This window comes from Tachypleus tridentatus, chromosome 7, assembly GCF_004210375.1.
Source record: "Tachypleus tridentatus isolate NWPU-2018 chromosome 7, ASM421037v1, whole genome shotgun sequence".
In the NCBI taxonomy this organism is placed as follows: domain Eukaryota; kingdom Metazoa; phylum Arthropoda; class Merostomata; order Xiphosura; family Limulidae; genus Tachypleus; species Tachypleus tridentatus.
This window is the reverse complement of record NC_134831.1, coordinates 98,663,518-98,677,081: the sequence shown is the minus strand read 5'-3', so window position 1 is coordinate 98,677,081 and position 13,564 is coordinate 98,663,518. Positions and strand designations below refer to the sequence as shown.

Here is a 13,564-nt window from a genome sequence, read left to right as displayed (position 1 = left end):
TAGGATCGCGGGTTCCAATCCCGTCCCATTAGATGTGCTCGTCCTTTCATTTGTGGGGGAATTATAAAGGTATGGTCAATCCCACTATTAACTGGTAAAAGAACAGCTCAAGAGTTTACGATGCGTGGTAATAAATACCTGCATTCCTAGAGGGAATTCCTAGTCTTACACTGCTAACTCTGGTGTAGCTGTGTGCAAAATTCAAAAACATACTTCTCAATCAGAACGACAGTACCCAAACCATTATCAAACAAAACCCCAATGGTAAATATCCGGTTACTATTAATTTAAAAATTTGGGATACGTGGGAAGCTTTTTTAATAAAGGCATGTTTGTGATGCCCTGAGAGCTTCATTATTTCTGTTAAACACACGTATTCGCATTGAAAATCGAATACTTTTAATTAATGGGCATTGTTTATTTAAAACTATGTAAACCACTTCATGCGTTTGTTTTGAATTTCGCACAGAAGCTACTCGAGACTTCTGTCCTAACCGTTTATAATCTAGAAATGATGGACTAGAGGTAAGACAACTAGTCAATACAAACTCTTTGGTTATTGTAATTAAATAATTTGGTTTCACTCTCACATCATTATGTCCCCGAAAGAGAAAAGATGTTCAATGAAGGAAGTCGATCGCCCAAATCACAGGCCATTCCAATCCTCAAGTAATAAGACAGATGAGCTCGACTCCAAGACGCACACAAAATGGCACGTGGCATGTCAGTCCTCACTTAGCAAGAAGACCGATTTAGCTCGGTTCTAAAACATACACGCAAAAAAAAAAAGACACGTGGTACAAGCCATGGCTGCTGAAAATGAATTTATTGATTTCCATCCTATTTTATTTTAGAAATTATTTTATTAATCACTGTCACTAGACAAATGTAATTGAATCAAGTTACCTACAGGGTTGTTCCATAATTCAGTACAGCAATGTTAAATTTTAACAGTTGAAACAAATGCAACTTAAATCATTCGTTATGGTGCGAACATTTCCAAAATGGCGTAGCATGACTGTAATGAGTTAAACATTATTAGTATTAAATCTTGTAACACTACATTATTTTCCCGTTCATTAGGGATTCTGAAGAATTAGTAGAGTATATAATAATAGCATTTCAACCACATTATGGTCGGCATATTTATAATTGCCGAAAAGTCCGAACGAAAACAAAGTTCTTTAGCGATAAAGAAAAAGGAACTCGGATTATCTTTATCGCAGAAAAAGTACCATATTGAAATATCTAAAGCTTCATTTCAGAATATTTAAATGTACGCAAATAACAATTGAGATTTTCAAATCAAAGTTATTATGATACGAAGATTTTAACAAGTTGTCTTCAAAACGAAACGAGTAGTCTAACAATGTCTGTAACAACTAGTAACAATGATAGATTTTCTATATTCATTCACTGACAAAACTATGACTATTTGTTAGTAAATGCGTGTGTAAAATCAATACTGAGCTTTTCCACCAAACTCGTGCCACGTGTACAGTGAGTATTAAGTATTTCTTGTAAAATAGTTCAAAGGAATCGTCTTTGTTTCTAAACTTTGGGATTTTCGATTGAACTGAATATTTCTTAAAATAATAATGCTTTTATGTAATTATTATAAAGTATCGGGAAATAAACGACACAAATCAACAATAACAAGTAAACAAAGAAACGGACTTTGTGTGATGGCAGTTTAAATATTTGACAAATATTAAGCCGTACAGTTACTGAGGTCACCGATCTTACGAAATCCTTTCTTAAAACAAATTTACATTTGTGCATACAAATACACAGCATCGGGAATCGTCCATGTTACATGTAAAACAAGCTGGCTTTCTGAAGTCTCAGTAGCTATACAGACTATTAGAACTACCCTTTGTTTAGAGCAATAGATCTAAGTAATCAGATTTATTTAATTATTCAAACCAGCCCATGGGTAGTCGATATGGACATAAGCTCAGCATGGATAGTTAAACTAAAATATATTCATTCAAGATTTCGCATGTCATGCATTCAGAAAAACAAAAATAATTTGATAAAACCAGTCATCACTACAAAAAGGGTAAGATAAACCAGTTATCACCACACAGTTTCTAAAGCTAGTCATTACTACAAAAAGAGTCAGATAAACCAGTTATCACCACACAAATTTTATTAAACTAGTTGTAATTACCAAAAAGATTTAGGAGAACCAGTTATTTCAGAAAAATTGAGGTAAACCAGTCATCACTACACAAAGACCATTTAAAACCAGTCACCATTATAAAAGGAGTTTGTAAAACAATTTAGTTTACATTGTACTAAAACTACAACCGGTCATCATTGCACATACAAAATTAGGTAAACTCGTCGTCCACAGCGACTTTGGTAAAAGCAGTCATCACTTCATAAAGATTAGATAAAACTGTCTTTAGACAAAATATCGCGGTTCTTCAAGTCTAATATGCCACTTAATAAATATTATACGTTCTATTCGTCAATATTATTCATTCAAAACTTTGATTATCTAATATCACAAACTAAATACATTAAAATTACACGAGGCACTAGAAATCCAGCTTTTAAAACTATCCGAAAAAGAAGTTAAAAATCAGTGATTGTTTATCAAGAGATCCTCAATAAACAAGTGAAATTCAAGCAAGCAGTACATTGCTCTCTTTCGCCCAAAAAAAAGAGAAAAAACAAACATTTACTAAAACCAGAAATTCTCAGTTATATCTACTCTGTTATATAATGACAGTGTCATATCCTAGTCTGTTTATGTACCAACTGGCTTATTTTAACTACAGTCAAGAGTGTGTGTTAGTTGTCCCGTTTTGTTTTTACAATAACAAAAAGGTATCTAGGTACACTATTTCTACAACAGTCTTCTGTGTTATAGCCAAGGGTATCTTTGAATACATCCTTTCTGAATTAATTGGCTCGTTCTGCTATACAACTACAACTATGAATACCTATGGGTATACCCTTTTTGCTCTCACTGAACTGCTCTGTTACCTAACTACACTCAAAAGGAACCACACAAGTATACCCTCATTACATTAAGTTTGCTTGTTTGAGTTTATTTTAAGAATATTATCCTCAATTTTACTGGCAAACACGAAAATTCCACAAGAAAAATATTGCTCCAGGTTATCCTAAAGTAAACAAACGTTGACATTGAATCACTTGTGTATTATATTTGTTTGAAGTCTATAGCACACTAAAAACTCTACTGACCTCTGTCTCTAAAATAATATCCGAACTGGATGAATCACGGTCATTACTGTAGTAGTAAATACTGAAATGGCTCTGCTTTAATCGAAATCAATTAGTTTATTGTTGTTTTGTTTATTTAGTGTTTATTACCCATTCATAGGAAGAAAAGGAACGACTAGCATCCCTCTACAAATGTGATACAAACACGTGTTGAATCGTATGACCTCCTACCATATTGATTTTCCTAAACATTTCTGATGAAATGAGTGATTCTTCAGTTAATGGACAATCTACAAAAAAGCGGCTTCTTTCTATAATACTGATAAAGAGTTGTTTTTGTAAATTTTGGTTGAAAATCTGGAAGAATTTAACTCATTTTTATTCTTCTACGACAAACTTTTTTTTTTTTTGTAAGTTTTGCTTAAGATCTCAAAATACGAAGCGAAAGAAGACATGGTTACTGACCCCAAAAACTCGTGGGTGTTATTTGTTATACCAAACTGGTAGTGGAATTTTGTGGATCCTCCCTGACTTTCTCTCCTAGGTCGAAACTTGGGGGACTGTTGATTATAACCGAAACCACGACTTGGTGGGCGATCAGAATCTGGAGAGTATAACATGGTTGGTGTTGATGAAGTGCTCTCAACATCGTTCAAATGTGAATCTTCTTGTTCATTTTGTAATTTATTCTCGATTTTCTCTCGATAGTTACTTATAAATCTCTGCATTTCATTGAAAAATGTGTCATCTGTGGCTAAATCAATGTCTTCTAGAAGTTTCTGCACTTTAGTAGCTGTTACAATCGATTTGGCAGGGCTTGATTCGGCACTTCGGGACTTGAGGTTTGTTTTAGTCTTAATAGGAGAAATGTTGCTTCCTCTAGAAGGGTTACGACAGAAATCGGGGCTGATGGAAGATCTAGTGGAACGCTGTCTGAAAGCCCACGTTTTACTTCCTGTGTCCACTTTTGGCCGAACGTCTGTCGGGGGTTTATATGAAAACCGTCCTGGAGTGTTTCTGGTCAAAGATGATCCAAGTCCACCAATATCACTAGCTTGAGAATAACATCTAGGAATAGTTGATGTACAGCTTGAAGAATCTGTTAACGAACATCGGTCTTTATGACCATAAACTGATGATCTGGAACTGTTCTGGCGATTCATCTGGACTCTTTCGCTATATTTGCACCAGTATAAATTTTCCGTGCTTTGAGATTTATAACTAATGTTTGGTGTCATTTTCCTTCCAGATGGGCTTACTGAAACTTGTTTGACTTTCTTTACAGACTTTAAAGTTGGTGTGCTACCGTCGGACAAACTTGAATCCACAGGGGCATCTTTAGAGACTTGTCCAGGAGTTTGCTTTGTGTCCTTTAACCTAGTTTTTCCCATGTCCCTAACTTTTCGCTGGTCATCTCCCGAAAGGACTGAACTTGTTTCTGACGATTCGGGACCAAAGCCAGAGTCACAACCATCTGACAAATATACACGGGAACAGTTGTCAACCATGTCCCCATTTTCTGACATGCAATACAACTTCCGAAGACTGGATTTTCGGGGTTGACTAGAGATTCGAGAACCTGCTCGACTTTCTCCTTCAGAGAATTCGGAAGAACTATCTGCAGTGCAGGGTAGTGGCCGCGATGACCTTGCAAACTTGCCTTCCTCTTGAGATGAACTTTCACTATAGTAATATAGGCTGGCACTAGATGTCGACGAGTCGTCGCTGTAGTGAGAACTTCTTGACGGTTCACGTGGTGGAATGTCATGTGTGTCAGTAGATGGGCCAATGTCTTGCTGACCCGAAGAAATGGCCAACATGCGTCGACGTGTTTGTGGTGACGTGGAGAGACTGAAGTTGTACGGTGAAGATCTGCAAGGAATTTAAAAAATATAATCATTAAAATGATTTACATCAAGACAAACCTTGTGTGATTTAGAAACAGTACATATATATAATCATTAAAATGATTTACATCAAGACAAACCTTGTGTGATTTAGAAACAGTACATATACGAGACTGGCGAACAGAGGTTAAGACTAATAGACGGTGTATCACCATCGCAATGAGAGTTACACTTCTTTAGCCAACTCCAAAACCCAGGGTAATTCTATACCCCCATATTACAGACTATATACCCTGTGGAACCTTTTGATTTGTGCAGAGTTTTATTTTCATTTACGGTTTTTTTTTGTTCATTAGAAAATAGTTATATGTATGAAGTATGGTTTGTCTACTTGCATGTTTTTAAAATAAGAAAAATGCAAGGTGTGTGTGTGTTCCTTATAGCAAAGCCACGTAGCCTCGTGTAACTTCAAACTTCCTTCACTAACATTTCTCCAGATGTAGTAACCCTAATGTATTAATCTTCCTATTGTTTCTTCACTGTTTCCAGAACATTCAGTCTTGCTGGATCAACAATACATTCAGCCCCCCATCGAAATATGTTTGATTTAAGTACTAAGTTACACAATCAGCTATCCGTGCTTTGCTCACCACGGGTGTCGAAACCCAATTTTTGGCATTATTAATCTTCAGATATGCCGCGGGGGAGGGTGAGGCACCGAAATATTAAGTGATGCTTCTTGATGCGACTTAAAATGGAAATTATTTTCTGACAGTGTGGATCGTGTTCAAGTGTTGGTTGTTAAGGAAATTAATATTTGCTCTTTTATTGTATCAAAACATTCACAATTTTACGTTATTAGTAAACTTGCGTCTCCTGGCAGATCAGCAGTAAGTTTACAAGTTTACAATGCTAAATCCGGGGTTCGACTCCCAATGGTAGTCAAGGCGCACAAAGCCCGTTGTGTAGCTTTGCGCTAAACACAACAAACTTTAATTAAAAGTATAGGTGACGTCATGTTAATTTATACTAGTTATTAAATAACCCACCCCTTGTAAATAAAGGGCCCAAGAGTTTTGAAACACGTTGATTATTGGATTGATAAATTTATTATAATAGTGGAAATAAAAATATATAACTATTTTGTGCAAATTATAGCGTTGGAACAATTTACGATTTGTAACATTTCTTTTACCACTGTTAAAAATCATAAACATCAAATCAAGAGATAAATACTAACTGTTCCGATTTAACCAAACATTGAGGAAGATGTATTTGATGGGTGTGTAGTTTTGAATAGCATTTTGCACCGTCAACTTGAAACATTCGAAATAAAAAAAAAAACATACGTGTTAATATGTTATACAGTACAAACACGTACCTGTTGTACGTAACCTTCATATTAGTTGACCCGTCCTTTCCTGGAGTCATGGACACTTTAGCCGATGACGATGACCTGTGGCCTGTAATTAATTTCAAAATTACATCGCAAAAACTTCATTAAATATGTCCTGACCAAACATCGTTCAACAGTCGTTTTGTTCCCATAGTGTGAAAATCATTAAATATGTCCTGACCAAACATCGTTCAACAGTCGTTTTGTTCCCATAGTGTGAAAATCATTAAATATGTCCTGACCAAACATCGTTCAACAGTCGTTTTGTTCCCATAGTGTGAAAATCATTAAATATGTCCTGACCAAACATCGTTCAACAGTCGTTTTGTTCCCATAGTGTAAAATCATTAAATATGTCCTGACCAAACATCGTTCAACAGTCGTTTTGTTCCCATAGTGTGAAAATTAATATTCCATTTCATTAACATTGCAGACGAGTAGAAACTTTGTGACCTTTATGATGAAGTACTACGTCTGTGTTGCACCTGAGCGAGTGGAAACGAGTGATAACTTATATTAGCGTAGAAGCAAACGCACGTAAAATCTCTTCACGTGAAAAGAATACACATCAACATTGGTGTAATTCTTTCACCGGTGGCATGCGACAAGTTTTTTTTCTAGAATATTCTTATGCAGGCCCACAGTGAGTACAGTTTCGATTGTTCAAATTGTACGTTGCAAACTATGTTAAAGCAGAAATATTTACCGTTAACACTTGGAAAACACAATGCAAACATTTTGTTTGTGGCAGGTTGTGTTTGTGCGAGAACTCGCACAATTGGAATTTTCGAAGTCGGAATATCCACCCGATAACGTAACTTTCAAATTACCTACTGTTCATTAACTGGTTAGTTGAAGAAAAACTAGCATGCGAACTCGACAGTTCTTTCGAGTGATGAACACGTTAATTGAATAAAGGTAATAAACATGTTTAAATAAATAAACAAATGATACCTTAATTATGACGTATTGTGACGTACTATTAACAGAAACCTACTCGGTCCAGTAGGAAGTACTGTCAAACAACGTCTCCACCAGTACCATGTTTGTGGTATCCCAATCAGCCCGAAGAGCCCTGGTTTTGGGGCGAAAGGCCTCATCGACACTAACTATAGTACACATAGTGTGACTGTAAGTGTGTTGTGCACCTGTGTTACTTCCATACCAATATTGTTGTAGGCATGCATTTCGAAAAGTTATGTCTAATGCACGTTCGGTAGTGGGCAAAATTTATATTCAACCATAACTAAAGTACCACATGTTTTGGCCAATCGGTTGACAAAATCTATTCCCAAACACTTAATTGCCATCTAGAACAACTTACGCTCGTGTTCTACACAACGTTGGGAAAGTGATAGTCAAGGAAACCTATATTGGTGATGGGAAACTCGCCATGTTGTAACATTTAAGTGGTAATAGGAAACTCGCCATGTTGTAACATTTAAGTAAGAATTTCTTATGTTAAGTTTAAGGAACCAAAATTAAAAACAAATCCAGTGTCTGAATTTAATAGCAAAACAAAAGCGGAGGAATATGGTGAAGCGGAGGTACACGGTGAACTATTACTATTAATGAAAAAACAAGCAAACTTACCAATTCGGCATTGACAGGGGTCGTGCTTATCTAAATAATGCTCCAGAGTGTCCCACCCACCTCCTACCCGTACCATCACGTGGTTCCGAAGAATCTAAGAAGACAAACAGCTCACTTATAACATTAACTAGACCTTTGACCTACTGCTCCAAAAGCTTTACTAATAGCATCATTAAAATTGTGTTTCGTTAAACTGTTCAAATATGTCAAGAGGACCATTAAGTGAACCTGTCTGCCAACAGCTGCCTTGATTTAGTTTATATCACCAGATGATGTGTTGATACATAGTCGTGTCCCAGCTGCCACTGTGTCGCTTTGTTTCGACACACGAGATATCCGAGACAGTTTGGTATATTCTAAATCTTGCCCAAAGTTACACGAGGGCTATCTGCGCTAGCCGTCCCGAACTCAGCAGTGAAAAACTAGAGGAAAGGCGGATAGTCATCACAACCCACCGCCAACTCTTGGGTTTCTTTTACCAACGAAGAGTAGGATTAACCGTAACTTTATATAACTTGACCAGGGCTGGAAAGATGAACATGTTTGGTGGGACGGGGATTCGAACCCACGACCCCTCAGATTACGAGTCGAATTCCCTGACTTTGTCATGCCATACCTGTCTGGAAGATAAAATATCGACTATTCTGTGCTTGTAAGTGTCAGTCTAGTGCAGTTGAACTGTTAATTGAAATTTTAGGTATTAGATTAACATACTTAAGGACTTTTTGCTTTGTTTTTGCAGTTAATATTTATATTGCATTTATGCTATTTAATATTTTGACCCCAAACTGTAGTAAGATATTTGTAAGGTGATCATCTTGGTTTAACTTGCCAATAAGAAGGAAACAGATAGTCAGTAAAACGTAGAGTTTAATATACAAAAATGAAACCCTTGCTTTTACATGTATGATAGTGAAAAAACTTTAAGTCACGTGACGTGAAACCCCCAACTTCGAGACATTTTTTTATCAGACTTTCATGTAGATTTGCTATAGGGGTCACGATTTTCCAGTTTCGCCTCCGTTTCCCGTCACGGAGAACTTTCATCCATTCGTATGTACAGAAACAAAATGGACAGCAGAATCTGCTGCGCGTAGTGGAGCAAAACGAAGGTGAAAAGGTCACACGCAGATTCGACATTTTTTGTATCTTTGAAGAAGGAAAAAATTCAAAAGTGATTACTATACAAGGCTGCAAATCTCTCATAGCCACAATACACTTTCATCTCTACCGCCGACTGGCGCCCCAAGTAAACATTGGCACCACGGGTAATCGGCAGGTTTTAATTAATACACCTGATATCTTACAATTCATTTGGAAGTTAATTTTGAACAGAGGTTTTCTGTTTATTTTCGCACAATATTCAGGGTTTCTTGGCCTAACAGAAGTTAAACTAATGGTCACTAAATTACAAATATTAAATAGTTTAATTATGAGTAAACAGTTCTAATTTAAATATTTTATTTGCATTTTGCGCGTATAGTTTTATGTTTTGCACTGCTGCCAACAATACATAAACTAGAACATTTTTATAGTTTTTAAGTGAAATACACAAAGACGGACTGAAACACCTCTTACATTTCCTTCCAAATTCCATCCTTCAAATATACCTATAAATACGCCCTTCGATGACTCGGCATTAAGGTTGGTGGGTTATGTTCAAAATTTGTGGTTTGATACTCTGTGATAGACACAACACACGACCCATTGTGTAGCTTCTGTTTAGAATGCACAAATATAATGATTCCTTCAGACCGAATTGACCAACAGGAACTGTGCAGGACTGAAAACAGCTTTGTGATTAAAGGGCACAACCTTAATTTGTGCCTATTGCATCGACTAAGGGTACTCGATGTATGTGACGCCCTAGACATCCGCTTATATTGCCTACCCTTAATTTCAGCCTGGAACTCTGCTGTGTGCTGAAATATCCTATTTAACTACCATAATGTGTTTGAAACTTTCACTCACATATTATCCCTACCCTTTAAGTACCAAGGAATAGAGAGAGAAGAAAGGGCTACCCTCAGAAATATTTGGGGTCAGATCTTACTTAACATGGTAAAAACCAATCGTGCTCCCCACTTTGTGTCAGTGGTTGCGCTACGATAATGACGGTCGATCCCCAGTATTCAATCTTCTCTCCAGTTCAACATTAGAGACGGCTGTGCGTAGACAGATCTGAAGTCAGTTTACTCGAAAATTTCGAGAACTAACACTGAAATTACTTTATAATGACTTCCTTCCCATAGTTCGCTATGTTTTTCCGTTTTCTTATGGAAAGCTACGCAATGGATTATCTGCACTCTTGTCCACCGCGGGGAATCGAAACCTATATTTTGGCATTACAAGTCCGTACACTTACCTCTAACCTACTGAGGAATCCCCCCCCCCTTTGAGTTGATTAGAAACTAGCTTTCGGAATAATTTTTAACTGTACTAAAATCAAAATTGCAGTTAATAGCACTAAATTTTGAGTACTGTGGTATACAATCCATGTCACAAGTGAAACAATATAAAAACGAAAATGCACATCACGTGCCGGGTTCATACGGGTTCTTCACAACGTTTAGCCCGCTAAGAAAGTTGCTCCGCCCAAACATTCTTGCATACTTTTTATTGCCAACCCATATACTGAAGGTAGAAATGTGGCAACAGCATATACATACTGTCTTTCCACTGAAATTTCATTAGCATTAAAATCTGTATAAATAATTAAAATACGAAGCGGAACCACATCCCCTCGGGGACATATCTTCTGGCATGTCCTACTTTGTCCTTTTTTAAAATCATTTCAAAACATACAATAATCCTACATACACAGCCAATAAATGAACCAGAATCGATAGCGTAAATAAATCCATACCAAGCATTTTAGATTTTCAGAAGCCAAAGAAATCTGGACATTTTACGACGCATCAAAATGTTTATATTTAATTAGTTTTACATAAAAGGCACTAGAAAACTTGTATCATTGGGTACGGTTTTAAATAACCTAGTAATAGTACATACACATCGTCCGTGGGCGTAAAGAAACAAAAAACGGGCGAACCAAGTATGCCTTTAAGGTAAAAAATATATCTTATTGGTAACCGATTTGGATGTTAACAAAAATAGGCTATACAGAAAGTACACTAGTTCTGATTTGTTTCGAATAAAATAAGTTGTTTCAGTCACTTGTGGTAACTGTTGAACTGTAGCTTCATTACACTTTAAGTGAAATTGTATGCGGATGTTTTATGTAAACGTATATACCCATAAATTATACATCAAAAAAAGGAAAACGAGTTATGTAATATTTAAAACGAACAATGTAGTGACAGTTATCGCTACTAGATGGCGGTAGTACTCACCCTAACAAAAATGAGAGTTTTTGTGTCTCCAATGCGATATTTCCCATCTGATACTCTAATCATTGGGAACTGGAAAGGGCAGGTACATCGATTCAAAAGTTCCACAACCTGAAAGATATGTGGAAAATAAACAATGGATTAAAAATTCGTGTTTCAGTTTTCCTTTAAACTTTCCTAGATATACACTAGAGAAAGTTATTAATCTAATAAGTTGGTAAAGATACGATACTTGTAATGGTAATGTTTAAATTGATGCTAAAAAATCAACTTTATTCACAAACGAGTCTGACTTTGCATTAGTAGAAATTAATATACTGATATGTTATTTACTTTTCGGGTTTCGTATACATGTAGGTAACAAAACTGTCAACCTAGTTTTCACTAAACAAATATATGACTGCGAGTTTATACCGAATAATTATGTCGTTCTGAATGACCTACATAATATATTTAACGTAGCCATTAGAATGATTAGGTAATGGTAGTTCCAAACAAAATAAAGGCGTGTACCATATGGTTAGTAATTCTTCAATGCAAGTATCAATTTTCTAATTTATTTCTACACGAACGTGCCTTGTAACTGAACGCATCGACACGCGGTCATTTTTCGAAGCGTGATCCAACATCGAAGCAGGAAGTGCTTGTTACAAGAAAACCTAAGGTACCAGTGTTGTTGTTACCAATTAAAATTAACGTTTTTCGATGTCATTCTTACTTAATTTTTGGTTCAAAATATATTCAAATAAGAAATAGGATTATTATCTTGATATCTTGCATTCACATGTTTTTATTTTGCATTTTATTGAAAATAACTTCCAATCTTTGTCGGTAGTCAATACAAGGCTTAAATAAATAGGCAAGATGACGACTCATGAAATATTGGTGGTCGTGAGTAGGCTTAAATGAAGACTAAGCAAAATATAGACTCTTGAAAGGTCTCTAGGTTTTACGAGTGGAGTAAAATATTCTGGAACGTCTGGAAATCACACAGAAAAGTTATCACTTCAAAAGACAAAATTTAAAAAATATTTAGTCAAGTTCAGACGTTGAATTAAAAAAATATATTCACAGTATTTGAAAAGACAAAATTTAGTAATATCGTCGTTTTCCAAACTGCATTTCGCATGGTGTGTTAGAAATATTTCTGAGGGTGTGAAGAAAGAAACCACGTATGGTTTAAAAGTTCGTACCACCCTATTCCCTTTGTCCGTTAATTAATATTTAGAGTAGCCTAATTCATGAATGTCAAATGTGGGGAAAAGTGCTGTTTGAGAGATTTCATTCGTTACATCAGACGTATGTGGAACTGGATTCTCATGTTAAACTGCGGACAGACTAAATGCTATACCTAATATGATAATTCAGTTCTCCAGTAACACTCAATATTAAAACGGATTTGGAAACAAAAGAAGCGACAACACTTTTTTGTAATGGAAGAAAATAACAAAAAACTAAACTCCTTTAAGACTAAGTGTAATGAAGCAAAGATTTACTAAATAAACATTGGTTTAATTATAAGAAACAGAAAATGTGAGGACAACCCGATTAGTTCAGAGACTACATTTCATACGTGCCTAGTCTCGGCAGGTCACTTAACTGTATTAAATGTTTTAAATAAACTTAATATTTTATAAACTTCCAGCATTCGAATACCACAATTAAAAATGTTATGAGCCAAGCGTGTGTTTACCCCCAATGTGTGCGCTTATATTATCAAGTACAATATATTAAAAATTGTAGTTACATTTTTTGGGACAAATGAAAAGCACGAACAAAATAACTGAGTATAGCAAGGTTCTTACATCACCTACCGTGTTTCTCCGAAAATAAGACAGGACTTATATTAATTTTCTCTCCAAAATATGACACTAGGGCTTATTTTCGGGGGATGTCTTATTTTGATATATTAAAAAAATGAAGTTACAAAGTAAAACTATTAAACTAACCATTTAAAATAAACTATTATTAAACTATTAAACTAACTGATTAATACTTAAACAAACTAATTAACTAACTATTAAACAAATTAATAAATTATTTTTTTTTATTTCTTTCCTCTTCCTGCCACTCTTAACTAGGGCTTATTTTAAGGGTAGGGCTTATATTAAAACTATCCCCAAAAAATCACACTAGGTCTTATTTTATGGGTAGGTCTTATTATCGGAGAAACACGGTAG

The 13,564-nt window shown here is 35.6% G+C and overlaps 1 pseudogene across 1 annotated transcript in view; it reads right to left on the bottom strand.

Annotated features, from left to right (window-relative positions):
* Nucleotides 1–807: 807 nt before the first annotated feature.
* The window catches only part of LOC143256265 (uncharacterized), a 63,771-nt pseudogene continuing 51,014 nt past the window's right edge, over nucleotides 808–13,564 (bottom strand). Inside the window, exons 2-5 of the transcript XR_013031221.1 lie at nucleotides 11,388–11,495; nucleotides 8,035–8,128; nucleotides 6,427–6,508; nucleotides 808–5,070 (exon numbers count right to left, since the gene is read on the bottom strand). The product of XR_013031221.1 is annotated as an uncharacterized LOC143256265 (transcript). The remainder of the gene's footprint in view (nucleotides 5,071–6,426; nucleotides 6,509–8,034; nucleotides 8,129–11,387; nucleotides 11,496–13,564) is intronic.